The sequence below is a fragment of the Artemia sp. Qi Xiang Cuo genome, chromosome 21, assembly GCF_049724085.1.
Source record: "Artemia sp. Qi Xiang Cuo chromosome 21, ASM4972408v1, whole genome shotgun sequence".
Classification (NCBI taxonomy): domain Eukaryota; kingdom Metazoa; phylum Arthropoda; class Branchiopoda; order Anostraca; family Artemiidae; genus Artemia; species Artemia sp. Qi Xiang Cuo.
In genome coordinates this window covers 9,992,594-10,011,708 of record NC_142814.1, presented here as the reverse complement: position 1 = coordinate 10,011,708, position 19,115 = coordinate 9,992,594, and the positions used below count along the sequence as shown (strand labels likewise).

General features: G+C 36.8%; 1 pseudogene; it reads left to right on the top strand.

The window, feature by feature from the left end:
* Window positions 1-4,837: 4,837 nt before the first annotated feature.
* On the top strand, window positions 4,838-18,262 carry LOC148939222 (alpha-ketoglutarate-dependent dioxygenase alkB homolog 4-like; annotated as a pseudogene).
* The last annotated feature ends 853 nt before the right edge of the window (window positions 18,263-19,115 follow it).

The following is a 19,115-nucleotide window of genomic DNA, read 5'->3' as shown; positions in this document are numbered from 1 at the left end:
TAAGGTGTTTATAGAAAGCTTTGACGTAGAAATTCAAATAGGGCTCATTCGATTGGAAATTGAAAGGGCTAGTGCCCTTTTTAATAGTCGTAAGTGATTGGAAGGCTTGAAATTTTCATAGTAAAGAGCGATGTGGGTACAATGTATTTTTTGTTTGTTTGTTTAGACCAGGGCACTTCGTATCGAAGGAGTTGTCGCAGAAACTTCGAAAAGGGCTCATTCGATTGAAAATAGAAAGGGCGATTGCCCTTTTTAATAGTTGAAAGTGATTGGAGGGCAACTTATTCCCCACACCCCTCTACCGTCCCATTTGCCCAATATGTTTAAAAACTATGTTTTGTCTGAATATTTAATAAAAATGCACTGTGTTAATTCTAATTAGCAATAAGGCATCTCAGCAGTATCCCAAGAACGACTGAGGGTATTATTTTCAAACTTTCGGGCTACTTCTGCTCTTAAAATTTAACCAAATCGAAATAGCGTAAGTGTATCCAAGCTATCAAAGAAAGTAAACAGATTTTTTCGTGAATGGTATCAAGTTTTTTATTTCAGGTCAACTAGAGGATGTATGAAACTAAATTAAACACTACTATTTGTGTGCAGATTTTTAAAAGGGTGTATGTTGTTAAAAATTCCTGAAAAATTCTCTCCAGCATACAAATAGCAGGCCAAACTATAAAGTCTTAAAAAAACGATAAGATTTAAACTATTATTTTCTTTTTCCCTGAAAATACTATGTCAATATAAATCGAACAGAAAATAATAAAAAAACGTTTCCCCCAAAATAAGTTTTTCAAAGAAAAGTAAAGAACTCCATTAAATCAAAAATGAGCACAAATATAATCAACTAATCCACCAAGCGTGAAACTACCACAAATCAGCATCTATAAACAAATGAAACCCAAAACGGAAAAAAATTACAATAAATAACCAAGTCAAACTCAAAGCGAGCAGAAATTAACATAAGTAGGGTATATATATATATATATATATATATATATATATATATATATATATATATATATATATATATATATATATATATATATATATATATATATATATATATATATATATATATATATATATATATATATATATATATATATATATATATATATATATATATATATATATATATATAGATATTTATTAATCAAAATGTTAATATTATTTGATTTTTTAAAGTTATAAAAGTAAAAACATTTTATACATAGCAAATATGCCATTTTGACAGCCTGGATGCACATAGTGTCCTTTCATTTAGTTCAGCATTCCCTGAAATTTCTAACTTACTTATCTTAGGTCTTTCTCAGGCAGTGTAAATACTCCCTTTGACAACATGGATGTACATTACATCTTTTGGTTTAGTCCCACATCCTCCTCAACATGCCTTGAAATTTTCAACTTAATACCCTCAGCAGTTCCTGAAATATTGCAAAGGCGCCCTTTTGACAACCTGAACGCACACAGTTTGATTTAGCTTACCACCCCCCTTAAGTATCCCTGAGTTTCATTTTAATAAATCAGTATCAATAAGTAAGTGAGATTCAAAACGAGTGGGACTTACAATGGATGATTAGGTCAAACCTAAAACGATCAGAAATTATCATAGACAGCGCGCTAGCGCTGCCTAAATAAAGAACGATGTGGGCACAATGTGTTTTTTTTTTTCTCCATACCCGGGTCCTTCGGATCAAAAGGTTTGTCGTAATAGTTCAAAAAGAGTTTATTCAACTGGAAGCTGAAACGGCTGGTACCCTTCTTAACTGTCGAATGTAAGGACGACTCGCGGCCCCACCCCCCCCACGCCCACCATTCCCCCAAACACATCCAATCAAAATTTCGAGATAGCCATTTTGTTCAGCGTAGTTGATTTCCATATAGAAAATATCTTTTTAAGGAGGACACTCCCCCACAACCCTTGGGGCAAGGGTTTTAAGTTATGCCCTGAGGGCATATAAGATCAGTGTTGAATCAATGTACAGTTTTTTTTCTTTCTTTAAAAGCATGGCACTTCATATAGAAGGGGTCGTCGTAGAGACTTTAAAAGGGGTTCATTCGATTGGAAATCGAGAGTTCTAGTGCCCTTTTTAATAGTCGAAAGTAATTGGAGGGAAACTAGCCCCCCCCCCCCTCAGGCCAATCCTTCCCTTATACACATTCAATCGAAATTTTGAGACAACCCTTTTGTTCAGCGTAGTTGATTTCCAGATAAAAAATGTGTTTTTGAGGAGGACACTCCCCCACAACCCTCAGGGCAAGGGGTTTAAGTTATGCCCTGGGGGACATAAGGTTTTTATAGAAGACGTTGTCGTAGAAACTTCAAAACAGGCTCATTCGATTGGAAATTCAACGGGCTAGTGCCCTTTTTAATAGTCGAAAGTGACTGGAGGGAAACTAGCCCCCCCACGCCCATCGCTCCCCCAAACACATCGAATCAAAATTTTGAGATAGCCATTTTGTTCAGCGTAGTTGATTTCAAGATAGAAAATGTGCTTTTGAGGAGGAGACTCCCCCAGAACCCTCAGAGCAAGGGTTTTAAGTTATGCCCTCGGGGTATATAAGGTTTTTATAGAAGGCCTTGCTATAGAAACTTCAAAAAAACCTCATTCGATTGGAAATTCAAAAGGCTAGTGCTCTTTTTAATAGTCGAAAGTGATTGGAGGGCAACTAACCCCCCCCACGCCCAACGTTCCCCCAAACACATCCAATCAAAATTGGGAGATAGCCATTTTGTTCGACGTATTTGATTTCCAGATAGAAAACAGGTTTTTGAGGAGGACACTCCCCCACAACCCTCGGAGCAAAGGTTTTAAGTTATGCCCTGGGGGCATATGAGGTTTTTATAGAAGGCGTTGTCGTAGAAACTTCAAAACAGGCTCAGGCTCATAGATGAAAGTTCTGGAAATTAGGTCTTAGAGGATGACAACCACCCTCACAGCCCTTAGGGTAAGGGTGGTAATTTATGCCCTGAGGGCATATAAGGTGTTTATAAGAAGTGTTGTAGAAACTCAAAAAGGGCTCATTTGATTGGAAATCGAAATGCCTAGTGTCCTTTTTAATAGTCGAAAGTGATTGGAAGGCTTGACATTTTTATAGTAAAGATCGATATGGGTATAATGTATTAGTTTTTGTTGTTGTTGTTGTTTAAACCAGGGCACTTTGTATCGAAGGAGTTGTCATAGGAACTTCGAAAAGGGCTCATTCGATTGAAAATAGAAAGGGCTGATGCCCTTTTTAATAGTCGAAAGTGATTGGAGGGCAACTAATCCCCCTCCCACTCCCACCCTCCCATTTGACTTTATGTTTATAAAACTAAATGATGCCATAAGATTAAATCAAAATGCACTGTGTTAATGCTAATTCCCAACAAGGCATCTCAGCAGTATCCCAAGAACGACTGAAAGTACTATGTTCAAACTTTCGGGGCTGCTTCTGCTCTTAAAATATAGCCAAATCCAAATAGTGTAAGTGTATCCAAGCTATCAAAGAGGGTAAACTGATTTTTTTGCGAATGGTATCAAGTTTTCTATTTCAGGTCAGCTAGGGGATATATGATACTAAGTTAAACACTACTATTTGTGTCCAGATTCTTAAGAGTGTGTATGTTGTTAAACATTGCTGAAAATTTTTCTCCAGCATACAAATAGCAGGCCAAACTATAAATTCTTAAAAAAACGAAAAAATTTAAAGTATTATTTTCTTTTTCTCTGGAAAGACTATGTCAATAAAACGAACAGAAATTAATTAAAAAAACTTTCTCACAAAATAAGTTTTTCAAAGAAAAGTAAAGAATCCATTAAACAAAAAATGAGCAAAAATAAAATCAAATAATCTACCAAGCGTGAAACTATCATAAATAAGCAACGATAAATAAATGAAAACCAAAATGAACGGAAATTACCATAATTGACCTAATCAAATTCAAAACGAGCAGAAATTAACATTAGTTGGGCTCAAAACCCCTATGCCTTCCCAAGGCCAGAACATAATTTGCACTTTACTGAAAAAATATAAATGTTCTTACTTTTATAATTTTAATAAATCAAATAAAATTAAGATTTTGATTACTAAATATCAGTATATGTATATTAAACTGACAATGCACATTCATTTGTATCTTCTATTATTGTTTATTTATTGTAATTTCTGTTTGTTTTGGGTTTCATTTATTTATCATTGCTGATTTGTGGTAGTTTCACGCTTGGTAGATTATTTGATTTTATTTTTGCTAATTTTTTGTTTAATTCTTTACTTTTCTTTGAAAAACTTCTTTTGTGGAATAAGTTTTTTTTTAATTAATCACAAACAGGAGTAGGGCTAACGTCCCCCATGCCTTCTAAAGGCCAGAGTGTCATCTGTGCTGAACTTAAAAGCAAAATATATTTGAAACATTTTCTTTTTTGTAACGTTAATAAATCCAAATTATTGAGGCTTCCAGGAATAAATACTAAACAGTCCGGTCTAATTTCATTTTTGTTGTTTTTGTTGTGATGTTTTGGCAAATAAAAACCACGTTCCTTGAAATGAAAATTGCTTTCAGTCGTGCAAATGACCTTCTGGCCTCGAGGAGGCTTGAATGGCGTTAGCCCTACTCCTCTTTGGGGTAGTTTCTTTTCGTTCTAGTTTTGAATTAATCATTCATTGTAATTTCTGTTTGTTTTCGGTCTCATATGTTTATTGACGGGGATTTCTGTTCATTTTGAACTATTATTTGACTTTGTTTCTATTCTTCTCTGGTTAATTTAGCTCTTTACTTTCTTTTTTTCGAGCATAGAGTAAAGAAAGGTAAAGACTGCAAAATTTTGTGAGGGCAGAAACGTTGACAGGTAGAATGAGCTTGATCACCTTAGCCCTAGTAGGAATACGGTCTGGGCCAAAATATGAAGATCCTCTCAAATATTTGAAGGAATACGGTCTGGTAGGAATACGGTCTGGGCCAAAATATAAAGATCCCCTTAAATATTTGAAGGAATACGGTCTGGGCCAACGCTTTGGTAGGAATACGGTCTAGTAGGTATACGGTCTGGCCAACGTTCTGGTAGGAATACGGTATGGGCCAAAATATGAAGATCCCCTCAAATACTTGAAGGAATACGGTCTGGCCAACGGTCTGGCAGGAATACGGTCCGGGCCAAAATATAAAGATCCCCCCAAATATTTGAAGGAATACCGTCTGGGCCAACAATCTGGTAGGAATACGTTCTGGGCCAAGATATGAAGATCTCCTCAAATATTTGAAGGAATACGGTCTGGGTCAACGCTCTGGCAGGAATACGGCCTAGTAGGAATACGGTCTGGTAGGAATACGGTCTGGGCCAAAATATGAAGATTCCCTCAAATATTTGAAGGAATACGGTCTGAGCCAACTGTCTGGTAGGAATACGGTCTGGGCCAAGATATGAAGATCCCCTCAAATTTTTTTGAAGGAATACGGTCTGGTAGGAATACGGTCTAGTAGGAATACGATCTGGCCAACGGTCTGGTGGGAATACGGTCTGGGCCAAAACATGAAGATCCCCTCAAATGTTTGAAAGAACCAACCCCCAATTGCCATGTCCGGCCCAACCCAATGGGTCCTCTTGCGACATTGAAGTTATTTTCAAAAACAATTAAGCGCCGAGGGTTGAGTCAAGTAAGTCAAGATGAAACCCAATCGTTTCCTCTAAAATTTTCCTATGTCAGCTACCTTCTCTCTAAGGAAATCCTATTGCAAATCTAGCCGTCTGGCTTCTCTATTAAATTCCAAACAGAAACCCTTTGAAAGAAAATTTATGTTAAAAAACACTTTTTGCAAAATAGGCTACAAATGGCTGCGCGTATATAGATGGTGCACTTATCTTGATTTTTTTGCGAGTTTTTGTTAATTCACAAGGGGTTCATACCTCACTGTTCAGATAAAACCCGTGCCTGGGTCCTGGAACAGATCTAGAACAAAATATTGGGAGGTGGGTCTAATGTGACAAGGATGCCAATAAGCAAAATCTTGGGGGAGGGGGGAGGGCAATGTAACAAAACGGCCAATAATTGACCAATTTCAAAGAAATAGTGAAAACAAACAAAAAACAAGGAATGAAGGCGCTGAAAAAATCTTGGGGGGCCCTGGGGTAACCCTCGCCCCCCTGTATCCGCCAGTGTCTGGGTTAAATTGCAGCTAGAAGCAATCTAAGGATTTATCAGACATCCCTTACGGAAGATATTCTGAAACATAGACAGGAGGGCCACCCCTAGCCTTCCTACTTCGATTCAAGCATTCATTGTAACCAGGGAGATTTAAAAGAGATTCAGTTTTCGAATCAAGGAAGGTCTCATAATGACCAATATAATCTGGGGGCAACTATGCACTTTTTGTTTTAACTTATCGAACGAAGAAAAAAGACCCTGACATTAAGCTGAAGCACAGAGAAGCTAACATCTCGCTCAGACACTCGATCTTGACCTATACTCAGTATATACTTACTTGCAAATTGAGGAGATTGCGCTAAATTTTAGGGGGATCCCCTTATTGTGTTCATCTGGACCCACGGCTGTCAGAGTAAGTCATAGTTAAGCTATTAATCTTGTTTAGTGAAGCATTAAATTGGTTAAACAAATAATCATCCTTCTTATTGTAGGTTTTTGCAATCACTTTTATTCAAAAATCGCTTAAATGTTACAATATATCCGCCACGCCCCAATTCGTTCTAAAATTTATGCAGTTACTCAATGACATAATTGCATTTTAGATTTTTTACGTGGGTAGCGTTGATGTATTGTGTTTGCATAAATTATTTGCTATCATGTTTTAACATAGAAAAATTACCTGCTTTGATTCGAAAGATTTTGATGGCTATTAGAAAACCATGATAGTTTACAGAGGTACAGGGGTGTCGTTTCGGAGGGGGGGGGGCAATTTCCCCTCAATAATTCGGAGAAAAAACTAATATATAGCCCATGCCCCTTAACTATCCGGATATGGACCCCTCTTGGCTCACCCAATAAAATGCTGGAGCTACTCCCCTGCAGAGGTATGATTTACAGTATTGCCAATAGTGTAGCTAAATGGTGAATTTTGAGAGCCCCCTCCCCTTAGCCCTTACCAGACATTCAAAAAAAACTTATATTAATAGAAGTGTTCCATTGAATAAGTACCTAAGCTATTCAGGCTAGGAGTAAAGAGTATGGGTAACTTACAAAAGTGGAAACTGGCTCTAGCGTACCAAAAAAACTTCAACGCCATCTACTGTTTGGCGACACTTGGCATTTTTTATCTGTTATGATATGAAAAATTAATTTAATTTGTGTGGCTGGTAAAAATAGTTTAGGAATAAGTGTTTGATCTCAGTTCCCGGCAGATGAACCAGGTTGAAGGTTGGAAACAACATCAAAACTGTCACTAAGTAGGTGGGTTATTAAAATTTCAACTCATTGCTAAAAAACAATATTAAAAAAAAACCTTGACCCCGAGGTACAAGTCATAATTTTGGCCAACTCACCGCCTCCCCTTGACTTTAATTGGTTATACAAGGATACTAGTTCAAAACATCTTGCGGTACTGATCCTATTATATGACCCTTGAAGAGGTAGAATAAGGTGTCGTGATGCTTTAAAAACCGGCCGAAGCGAGCGCCAAAGGCCAGAGCTAAGCAAGGACCGAACCAAAGAGTATGGGTAAGTTATAAGAACGGGCACTGACTCTAGTATACTAGAGAAACTATCAACGCCGTCTATCGTTGGGCGACACTTGATATTTTTTCAGTGTAATAATACGAATGATTAATTTAATTGGTAAAATCATGGTAGTAATAAGTGTCTGATCTCAGTTCCTGACCAAAAAACGATTACACAGGCTTGAAAAAATACCAAGTGTTGCCAAGCACTAGATAGCGTTGATAGTTTTTTTGCCAACACTAGCGCCAGTTTCCACTCTTATAAGCTACCCATGCTCTTTGGGCCGAACTGTGAGCGCAAAAACTTTCGAATTATGTCCCTTGTTAATTGAGCGCTCCGTTTTCCAGAACTAGATGCCCGAGCATGAGCCATGGGAGATTAGGTGTAATCTGCAAAGTGGGCTAGACTCATAAAGCCGGCAATGAGGTATTTTCCTGAAATCGGTCGAGAAAGCGGTAAAATGGTAAGAATGGAACGAAAGAAATGGCATGAAAGAGGCCAGAAACGAATCAAGGAGGCACACTTGCGCCTCTATAAAGAGGCGACCCACCACAATGTTAAGCGATTTCCGGTCCTAGCGGTCGCAGAGAGACAGCGGTAATCGCATTTTGTAGCCCAAGCTCAAACTAAGAAACGTGCAAAATTTCACCCCCTCCGACTTTATCTTCATGGGTAAAAGTGGGCCGGAAGTTTCAACCCTCCAACCACAGCCCCCCTTTAACGTTGTCCGATTGGGTTGATGCTTAGAGATTTAGCTTTCCTTGGGAGCGGGAACGTATTCTCGAAATTTCAGCTCCATCCTATCACTCCTTCCCTGTTATCCAAAAACCAAATAGTGCCACTTAAAGTTCAAAATTTTTTTTTTTTTTTTGTTATCCACGCCTACAGGCCACAGTTGGCAACTGATCCGGGTGAATGAGGACTCATTCGAAGCAGAATTCGACCTGTTAGGGCCTTTTGATATTTTCAGACCGAAAAAATTATCCACCGAATTTACATTTACGAAAAACCTCGTTTTCCTATAAGAGCCCATGTTAATTTTTCCCACCACAGCCCCCCTTTAACGTTGTCTGATCAGGCTGAAATTTAGAGGAAAAGCTTTCCTGGGGCCTGGGAGCTTATCCTTGAAATTTCAGCTCAATCTGATCACTCCTTCCCTGTTTTCCAAATATCAAGTTTTGTGGGGATTTGCTTGCGTCAAAAATAGATTCCACTTACTAAAAAACAATTAGAATTGTGTCTCTTTAGTACAGCGGTCGATACTCCTGACTCTCAGGTGGAAGACCCGGGTTCGATTCCCCGTCAGAGGAAATTTTTTATATACTGAATTTAAAGTTTAAAAAAGAAACTCAGTTTCTTTTTTAAATTATTTGAAAAAAATTACGTTTTCTAAAGAGTTAAAGAGGCTGAGTTACATGGTCGACCCTTAAAACGTACAGGGATTAGGAGGCACAGTTGGGGGGCTGTTAAAGAGGCTGAGTCACAAGTTCGAACCTTAAAACGTACAGGGAGTAGGAGGCACCCTGTACGACGGGATTTGAGTAATCAGGAATTAAAAGCCTTAACACAAGAATGTTCAAGAGCGGGGGGTTTGGGGGGCGGCAGCCCCCCAACTTTAACTCCTGACACGATCAGCTAACAGTTAGTCAAGCAATAATAAGTAATAAACTGTACAAAAACGTGCAGAAATTATTTGAAAAAAACTACGTTTTCTAAAGAGTTAAAGAGGCTGAGTTACAAGGTCGAACCTTAAAACGTACAGGGATTAGGAGGCACAGTTGGAGGCTGCCGCCCCCCAAACCCCCGCTTTTGCAGCCTTTAAATAAAAAAAAGTTTTTTAATCTGAAAGTAAGGAGCGACATTAAATCTTAAAACGAACAGAAATTATTCCGTATATGAAAGTGGCTGTGCCCTCCTCAACGCCTCGCTCTTTACGCTAAAGTTTTTCTTGTTTAAAAAAAGAGTTGTGAGAAAGTCAAACTTTAGCGTAAAGAGCGTGGCGTTGAGGAGGGCACAACCCCTTTCATATACGGAATAATTTCTGTTCGTTTTAAGATTTAATGTCGCTCCTTACTTTCAGTTAAAAATTTTTTTTTATTATTTAAAGGCTGCGAAAGCGAGGGGTTTGGGGCGGCAGCTCCCAACTGTGCCTCCTAATCGCTGTACGTTTTAAGGTTCGACCTTGTAACTCAGCCTCTTTAACTCTTTAGAAAACGTAGTTTTTTTCAAATAATAGAAAAAAGAAACACTGTGCTTTCGGCAAATCATGTGCTAACATTGTAGAGTTGCCCCTCCCCCATCCCCGCTTAATTATGCTTTTCCTTTAATAAAAACGATAGTATCGTGTTCGGTAAATTACTTTAGCAAACGCATCCAGCAGTTTTTTTGTTAAACACAACTATTCGGCCGTACAAAAACAAACATCAAAAATAGTATTCATTACACAACCTAGGTTTGGAGTTATTTCTGTCAATAAAACTTTCTGAAATACCACTGAACGTTTCTATCTTTTTTTTATACTGTTTCGATACAGGATATTTTCAATTGTTTATCTTCTACTTCAACTATATATGCTGACTTTTTTTGTATAGAAGTGTTCTGTTTTCGGATGGTCGAATTTTTCCGAGGAAGCATCAAATGTCCATCTTTCTGTCACTTTGTCACAGTTTTCACTGGCACTGGTTTTCACACGCCATGCCTGGGCTTTGTTGACGAAAATCCCGCACCGCAGGATTTCTGAGTCAAGCCCTCTTTGCAGATTACACCACCTTTCGCATGGCTCCTTATTAGGCCTCAGGACCTCGAAAATAGAATTGTAAATTACCTAAGGACCAACCAAGAGGTATTTGGCAATCGCAATGATCGGGTTCCACACCATCCAACACATGATTCTACCTCTTCAAGGGTCAAATAATAGCGCCACTACAGCAATATGTCTTAAACTCATACCTCTGTATAATCGAGGCCAGATGTCCAACTGAGGGAACCTTGGCAGTCGAAAAACGTAAGATAAGAATTTTTTTCAGGAAATCTCTATCACAAGCTCCAAAGTACCGAGTTTGCATTTCGGAGTCATAAAAAACAATATAAGGAAAAATCGCAACGTAAAAAAAGCACGACAACTAAGAAACTGGCAAAAAATGCCAGAACAAGAATATCAGAATGACAAATCATTCCTTAGTCAAAAATATTAAACTAAAAAATGTCAGCAAGTTAAAAAGGTAAAAAATGATAAAACTAAAAAAAGAATTAAATAAAATATACATTAAAATAGGTTTAAAAGAGAACATATAAAAAGGGGGAGGGAACAAAACGAGCAAACGAACATATAACTTGGGTATCACCAATACCAAATAACAAAAAATGAAAACTAGCGGTTTATTTTATCAGTAATAGAAGGAACAAAGATTTTTCATATCTGAAGGTAAAGCAACGAATTGGGGACAAGACAGAAATGAGCTCAGAAACAGTCCGTGGCAGGTGTTGTCTGGGTGGTGAATGTCTATTGGGGAAAATGCTTTCCGTGTGAGGGTTTGTTATTGCATTTTCTGTAAATCGGGGGCACAACTTTCCTGTCCTGTGCTCAAGTGCTTCCAACCTGGCTGATTGTAGAAGGAGTGAGTATGGAACCTTAGCTTCTTTGAAAATTATTCTCAAGGCTCTTTTTCGAATGGATTCAATTTTTTTATGATTCTTCACAGGAGATGCCAGGATGCCAAACTGGACAAGCACATTCAAGATGCAGGCGGACAACGGAAGTATAAATCCTCAAAGAATGGGATGGGGGACTCTAAATTTATTTAAGACCTTAAGGAGGGAAATGGACGCACTCGGTCAATGGACAATATCTTTAACGTGGATATCCCACTTTAAATTAGAGAAAATTGTAACCCCAAGTAATTTAAAGGAGGACACTGAAATATTTGGGGGGACTGGGTTGAGAAAAAGGAGCGAGGTTTTAAGGAACATATTGGTATTATCATAAATTTAGAGGGGTTTACTTTCAGGCCTAGGTCCGCAGCGTCCTCTGCAGTATCACTGGGATGCTCATAGGGTTGCTTATTATGAATTTGTAGCAGGTTTCAACAACCGTTCGGTCATCCACAAATTTCTATTTGTCAAGAAATTCCTTAGTAATCATAACTGAAAAAAGGAGGAGGCCTAGGAGAGTACCTTGGAGTAATCTATTGTGGACACGGGGTGGTTGGAATAATGAATCTTATATTTGACTACCTGCGGACTGCTTGATAAGAAGGAGCAACCAATTTAACCAGGAAAGAATATTGAATTCAGTGGCAAGTTTCTCAAATAATATATTGTGGTTAACAAGGTCAAATGCTTTTTGAAGGTCAATGGAAATTAAATTTAACCAGCAATTAGGTTTTTCAAGAATTTTCTCAATTGATTCTATAAGAAATATAAGGTAGCCAATAGAGAAAGAGAGGTCAGGTGGTAAAATCAAAAGGGAGGAGTGAGCTGGTTTAAAATTATAATAAAATTATCGAAATAAAGTGGTACTCGAGGTCAGGCTTTCTGCATTTTTTCAGAAACTAATTTTTAGGTTTCAATAACCAATCCCCTTAATCAATCTGGATTTGTCCCATTTAAAGACAGAAACGGGGCCACCATTAGTGATAAGGAAGTAGTAAGAGTTAAAGAGAGGTGGGTAGAGCATTTTGAGAATGTTCTAAACCGGGATAAGCTTACAGGATAAGGTATAGAGGAAAATGAAAAAGTTTGTGACACCTTGGATGTGAAGGAAGATTTGTTTTGCGAGGAAGAATTAGCGACTGTACTAAAATAATTAAAAAATAAAAAGGCATCAGGTGCTGAAAGTGTGGTAAATAAGTTTCTTAAATATGGTGGCTCTGAGAAAAGAAATAGGTTACTGAACATTATGAATATAATTTTCCGAAAAAGGGGAAGTATCTAGTGAATTTAAGAAAACCCTAATTAAATCACTGTATAAGAAAGGTGACAAGAGTGAGTGTGGTAATTATCGAAGCATTAGCCTGGTCTCTGTAGCCAGCAAATTACTGAACAATATGATAATTTTTAGACTGAAAGATGCTGTATACAAAGTTATAAGAGAAGAACAGTGCGGTTTTAGAGAGATTAGAGGATATGTCGACCAAACTTTCATTCTTAGGTTAAAAATTCAGAAGTTCCTGAGTCATCAAACACCTTTATTCCTTAGTTTTATAGATTATGGACAAGCGTTCTATTCAGCTGATAGAGCTTTAGCGAAGGTCTTATCCTTGTACGGTATACCAGACAAATACATAAAAGGGATTTGTGCTATGTTCGAGAATAACACTGCTGCAGTTAAGGTAGAAAATGAGGTTCGTAGGTGGTTTCGCATTGAATCAGGAGTTAAGCTGGGTTGTGTTCCATCCCCATTTATATGGACCCTTTTAATGGAATTTGCCATAGGGAGCACAGAAAAGGCAATGAGAGAACACGGAATCAAGGGGGAAGAAAAACTTTTTTAGACTTAGATTATGCTGATGATTTAAGCATCCTAGATGAAGGCGAAAAAGATCGATCAAGTGGGCAGTTTCACTTACCTTGGTAATATTATTAGTAAAGACGGTGGGAGCAGTGAAGATGATAAAAGCAGAATAGCCAAGGCTCAGAGCGTTTTCCTCAGTTAAAAAAAGTTTGGAAGAATAGGAAGATAAGTCTGCAAACCAAGATTAGAATATTGGAAGCTACAGTGATGACAGTGGTCAAATATGGTTCTGAAGCATTGGCGCTCCGAGAAATGGAAGAAGGTTTGCTAGATATTTTCCAGAAAAATTGCCTACGGATTGTTTTGGATACCCGGCTGATTGACCATAGTTCAAAAAGTAGGCTATATGAAAAGTGTGGTTCAATCCTCCTTTTTAGGGCTATAATGAGAGAAAGGTTGAGATGGCTGGGGCAAGTTCTGCGGATGAAGGATGACAGATTACCAAAGTATTGTCCTTTTTGGACGACCGTCAAAGGTTAAAGGGAAAGCAGGTCGTCCACAGTTGGGGTGGGAGGATGTGGTAAAGAAATATTTAGGGAGAATGGGAGCTTCCTGAGAGGGTGTAAAGAGGGAGGCTGTGAATAGATTAAGATGGAGGAGGAGCGAGCGTAGCCGTGTTAACCTCAGGCGGCTTGGTGCTATCAACATTGACAATTGTCAATGATTACAACGTTTAAAAAGTGAAGAAATGCTCACATTTTAGATGGTGATACAATTTAATCACAATTCAAGTTTCTCTTACCCCATTACAAAATGGTTTTTACTTTAAAAGTAAGAACATATTTCAAACCAACACAGGATTAAAAAAAACTAAAATCTTTCAAAACAAAGAAAACGATCACAAAGAACCGAAACCAATCAACCTTGCCCCCCCCCCCTTTACAAAAATGTAAAATTTCCTGCAATTTCTCATATTTTGTATATAATTTGCTCTTTTTCAACTTTATTATCCCAACTCCGAAGTAAATTCATGCGTGTACCCCATGGAGGGATCTTTAAAATGGTTTCAGGTGTTTTACAAGAGGCAATAGAAATAACAACGCTTTTGCAGCCTAATGCAGGGCTTCCACGGGATCAATATAGTTGTCCACAAAGTTAACAAACCGCCACCCTTGTATGATTTTGTCTGCTTTGCTCTAGTCGAAAAGAAGTTACACTTTATTCAACATTTCCAAGAAAGGCGACTTGATTGTTTCAAATTCGAACGACTCATTGTCAAGTCAAAATAGTAAAAATCTTGAATGATTGGACAAACTTTAAGGTATAAATTTCGCGGAAAACTGAAGTCGTTGAAGCCCCACATAATAATTTTGTTCGGTGGGAGAAGGTGACATGGGATAAAGCAAGGGAGGCAAACTCTCAAATCTCCCAGCTCAAATTTTTCCTTATGCAGTAGCGAGTGATTAATATTGACTACAGTAAAGGTAATATATAGTAGCGAAAAGTCCTATACTCTCCTTTGAAAATTCTTGACACAGATCTAAAACCGCACAAGATTCATGACCCCGCCTTCGTACACACGCAATGACAAATGTTTCCGATGAAAAATCAAAACCAAGATGGAAAACTATGGCTATGACGTATATGCTCAGAGCCTAATTACGCGCTATGAAATGTGTGTCATGTTCGGAAAAAGATTTCGCTACTGGTATATACTTATACTGTGATATTGACGTTAAGTGACCAACTGAGCAGAAACTTGGGGGAAACAACAAGAACCTTTCACTTGAATTCTGATTTCCCTTCTTGTCAATCGAGAATGCTGTAAAATGTTAAGAGCCATGAATATTTTTATATTTAGAAAAAAAAATTAGAAAGCTGTAAAAATCGTTTTGAAATATTACCTTATATTGTAACGAAATAATGAAACACCGTTTTGATGTCAATATTTTTTTCGATTTATATTCCAAAATCATGGCAACTATACCCAAATTCAAATAATCTTAATCTGAACCGTATTTGAATATATACTCATCGTTCTGAGAGACTGCAATACTGCCAAATGCCAAAAAAATAGGGCTGAATTATAGATTTACTTGGGTATGAAGCCCTATCTAAGATTTCGTCCATAGCAGGTGATTTCGTCGCAACGAGCATTATAGTTGAGCGTAATGCTTTTACGCCCAACAGATAGTTAATATTTTCTTTAAAACGATTTATATTTTATTGTATAATTCAGATATATCCATTCATCGAGCTAGAATTATTTTACTTCGGCTTTTTCTAACAGAATGATCTAAACTTGCATAATAAACAAGAAAATTTTAGTATTTTCGCAACCTTTCAGCGTATTCTCAAAAAAAAAAAAACGAATCTCATCTATCGAATGTAAGCAAAATTATCGGCTTAGGTTGAAACTTGAAAATCGTAGGACTGAAGAAAAATAGCGTACCAATAACTTAGACAGGGAAGGAACTCCTAAAAAGGAGTTTGAAGGAGGGGGACAACCCCTTCATATACGGAATAATTTCTGTTCGTTTTGAGTTTTAATCTTGGTCCTTACTTTCAGCTAAAAAACAACTTTTTTTTATTTAATTTCTGATTTTTATTTCAAATAATGCTAGTAAATCTGGCTAAACCTCCATGAAAAATTCCCTCCCCTTACGGGAAACTCCTCCTTGGAAAGTTCCTCCCACGTAAAATTCCATTCTCAGTGTAAATCCCCCCCCCCTTCCGTAAAACTTCTTGCAGACCATTCAGTGTGGAAAATTTTTGCTTATCATATTTTGATTTGAAAAAGGCTTTAATTTCTAATCGTTTTTTTCTATCACTTCCGTGAAATTTTTTTCCAGAAATCCAAACCCGCAGAAAATTTCCCCAGAATCATCTCCACATGCAAAATTGAGTTAGAAAAGAGTTCTTATAGGAATTCTGTCAAATGCCCCCTAGCGTAAAGTTTCCCCTGGAAATTTCCCTTCCAACGAAAAATCCTCCCCATGGAAACCCACCCTAAGCACAAGATCCCCACGAAAAATGTCTGTATACTTCCCAATAACAAATACTACACGCCAGTAATGGGCAAATTTCATAATTTACAGCCCTTTCTCCCCCGGCTGTAAAGGGGGGGGGCATGCCACCCCTAAAGGCATAGTTATTAGATTTTTCTACTATGCGGAACAAAATGGCTATCTCAAAATTTTGATATGACGACTTTGGGGGGAAAAGGGGCATGGGAGGGGGGCTAGTTGCCCTCCATCTTTTTAGTCACTTTAACAAAAAACAAATAAACACGCATCGGTGGTCTTTCTTCTGGCAAACAATGCAAAATTCCACATTTTTGTATATAAGAGCTTGAAAATTCTACAGTAGGGTTGTCTGATACGCTTAATCCGATGGTAAGATTTCAATTAAGATTTCTTTTAGTGAGCGCCCCCCCCCCCTTTTCGAAAATCAGGCTAACTTTCTCAGGCTCGTTACTTTTGGTGAGTACCCTTAAATTTGATGAATTTTACATGTTTTAAATAAGCATCTTATATTATGTTATATATTTGGAATCAGTATAATAATCCAATTCTTTTGATGTATCTATTGATATCAAAATTCCGGTTTTTAGAGTTTTGGTTACTATTGAGCCACGTTGCTCTTTACTTAGACTTCGTTACCACCAACTGTTTAATTTTAAGCCAGGAAAAAAAGAACAAATGTTCGAATCACAACATTTTTACAAGTAAACTCTGTTGTATTGTGACAAAAAAAAACCCAACAAGCTCAGTGATGAAAAAATTAACGTGTAGGCGTTATTGAGAACTTTTTGCCTGGTCATTTAGCTATTTAAGCATTGGCAGAAGTTAATATACATTTCTTAGATGAAAAGTATAATTTCTTTGGTGCGTTGGAATTCAGAAAAAAAAAACATAAATCCAATGAAGGAATAATAATGAGAACGACAGGCTGATCAAGAAAAGCAGCAATACGCTAAAATTGGGGCTATATTGCTTTCCGAAAGCCTTGGGGATGTTAAATTACGTAGCATTTATGTACCATTTCCAGAATTTTAATGCATCAAACTTAGCATTTCCGTCAGCTACCTCGTTAATCTGTTACGCTTTATAATCTTGACGAAATTCATTTTGACCATCTTAATAATTTCTTGTTCGCATCGCTAAAAATAAATGAAAGTGGATGCAGGGCTTTAATATGGGTAATTTATTGGCCAATGATACCGGAACCAGCAGAGAATTATTCATCAGAACTTTGAAATTTTAAATTAACTCGAATTGAATTTAAACTTAACCTGTTCAATTTTGATTTTAATCAAGGTTCAAAGCATTATGTAGAATTACGTAGCATTTATGTAACCTTTCTAGAACTCTAATGCCTCAAACTTAGCGTTTCCGTCTGGTCTTTGGTTTTAATTTTACGAATTGGTTCTCCGAACAATATTCAAAATTTACTAAAAAGGAAAGAAAAAATGCTTGGAAACTCTTCAGAAAAAGATACGCTAAAACAGATTTCTTTTTTCTACCTTATTAATTACTACCTTATTAATTGCGTTGGATGTGACCCATGTTTTGACGTGTTTTAGCCCGAATGTAATTCTAAAGAAAATAGTAGAGATTAGAAATATTCGTAGCAATTGAATTTCAGTTTTCAATAGACTTTTTTTTTCTAGAATTTTAACCCGAAAACTAACTTTAAGGAAAATAAATTGAAGATTGGCAATTTCAAGGGATTCCCGAATATATTCAAATGAGTTCACAAGAAGATTAAAGAAGTTAAAATTCTTGAAGATTACCAAGTTATTGAAAATTGTTCCCTTGAATATCAACCTGAAACTGGGGCATATATTGACAAACACATAGACTATTGCTGGGTCTGGGATGAGAGAATAGTAACTACCAACCTATTGGGTATCTGGGGTGAGAGAATCTAAAACTGACAACATATGAAGGCAGTCACGATAAATATAATTTGAAATATGTCAATTTCAAGAGCAAAGACAGCGTTGCCAATAACATTGCGATTAGGCTTTCAATACCTGTGAATTGCCTGACGGTTTTGTATGGTGAAGCTAGGTATATATGGGAACATGCAGTGACTTGAAGTGATATAAACAATCGTCGCGTCTGTATTGCTTTAAGGGAATTATTGGTTTAAGGGTCTGTGTTGCTTTAAGGTAGTAGAAAAGCGCCTTTTCTTGATTTCATTTGAAACACAACTATCAGATTTGAAAAATAAAGCTATTTGACCGACTGATTTGTAATGTATATAACAAATGTTTCACAAAAGTTTTTCGTGGGTCGGCAAAAAGTTTGGTTCATTTTAATATATCTCCGTTGTAGCAATTTGGCTGGGCAAATAGCATTATTTTCAAATCTGATAACTGTGTTTTTTTTATATTACATGTTTTTTTACTTATAGTGTAAATATATAATATATAATATATATATATATATATATATATATATATATATATATATATATATATATATATGTATATATAATATATATATATATATATATATAGTATATTTATATACTATATATATAATAATATACTATTTACTATAGTATATTATTACTAAAATATTACTTATTCTTTAATTATTTATGACAAATGACTTAAAAACATGGCTGAAAACGAAAAAAAAAACAACAAGGAAATATGCTTAATTGATACTTGCCGCATATTATAAAGTCAAATTTCCTCATTTTTATGTTAGTTTTTTATACAGCTTAGGGCTATATATGAGAACATTAGGGAGGGAGCTGGAAATAAATTGCGACTTTAAACATGAAAGAACATAAAATTAGTAATCTAAAAATACCTCTCTTTTGTTTAGCATTCTCCTTCTGCAGAGCCCCTACTTGCGTATTTACCGCATGGACAAGATCTTTCCAAGAAAAATTATCGAACAGGAACGTCAAGATTAGATCGTAGTGGCTTTACATCGCCATTCGGTAACGAAGCTGTTTAACGTATGTGGAATGGTCCATGATTAGTCAGCTA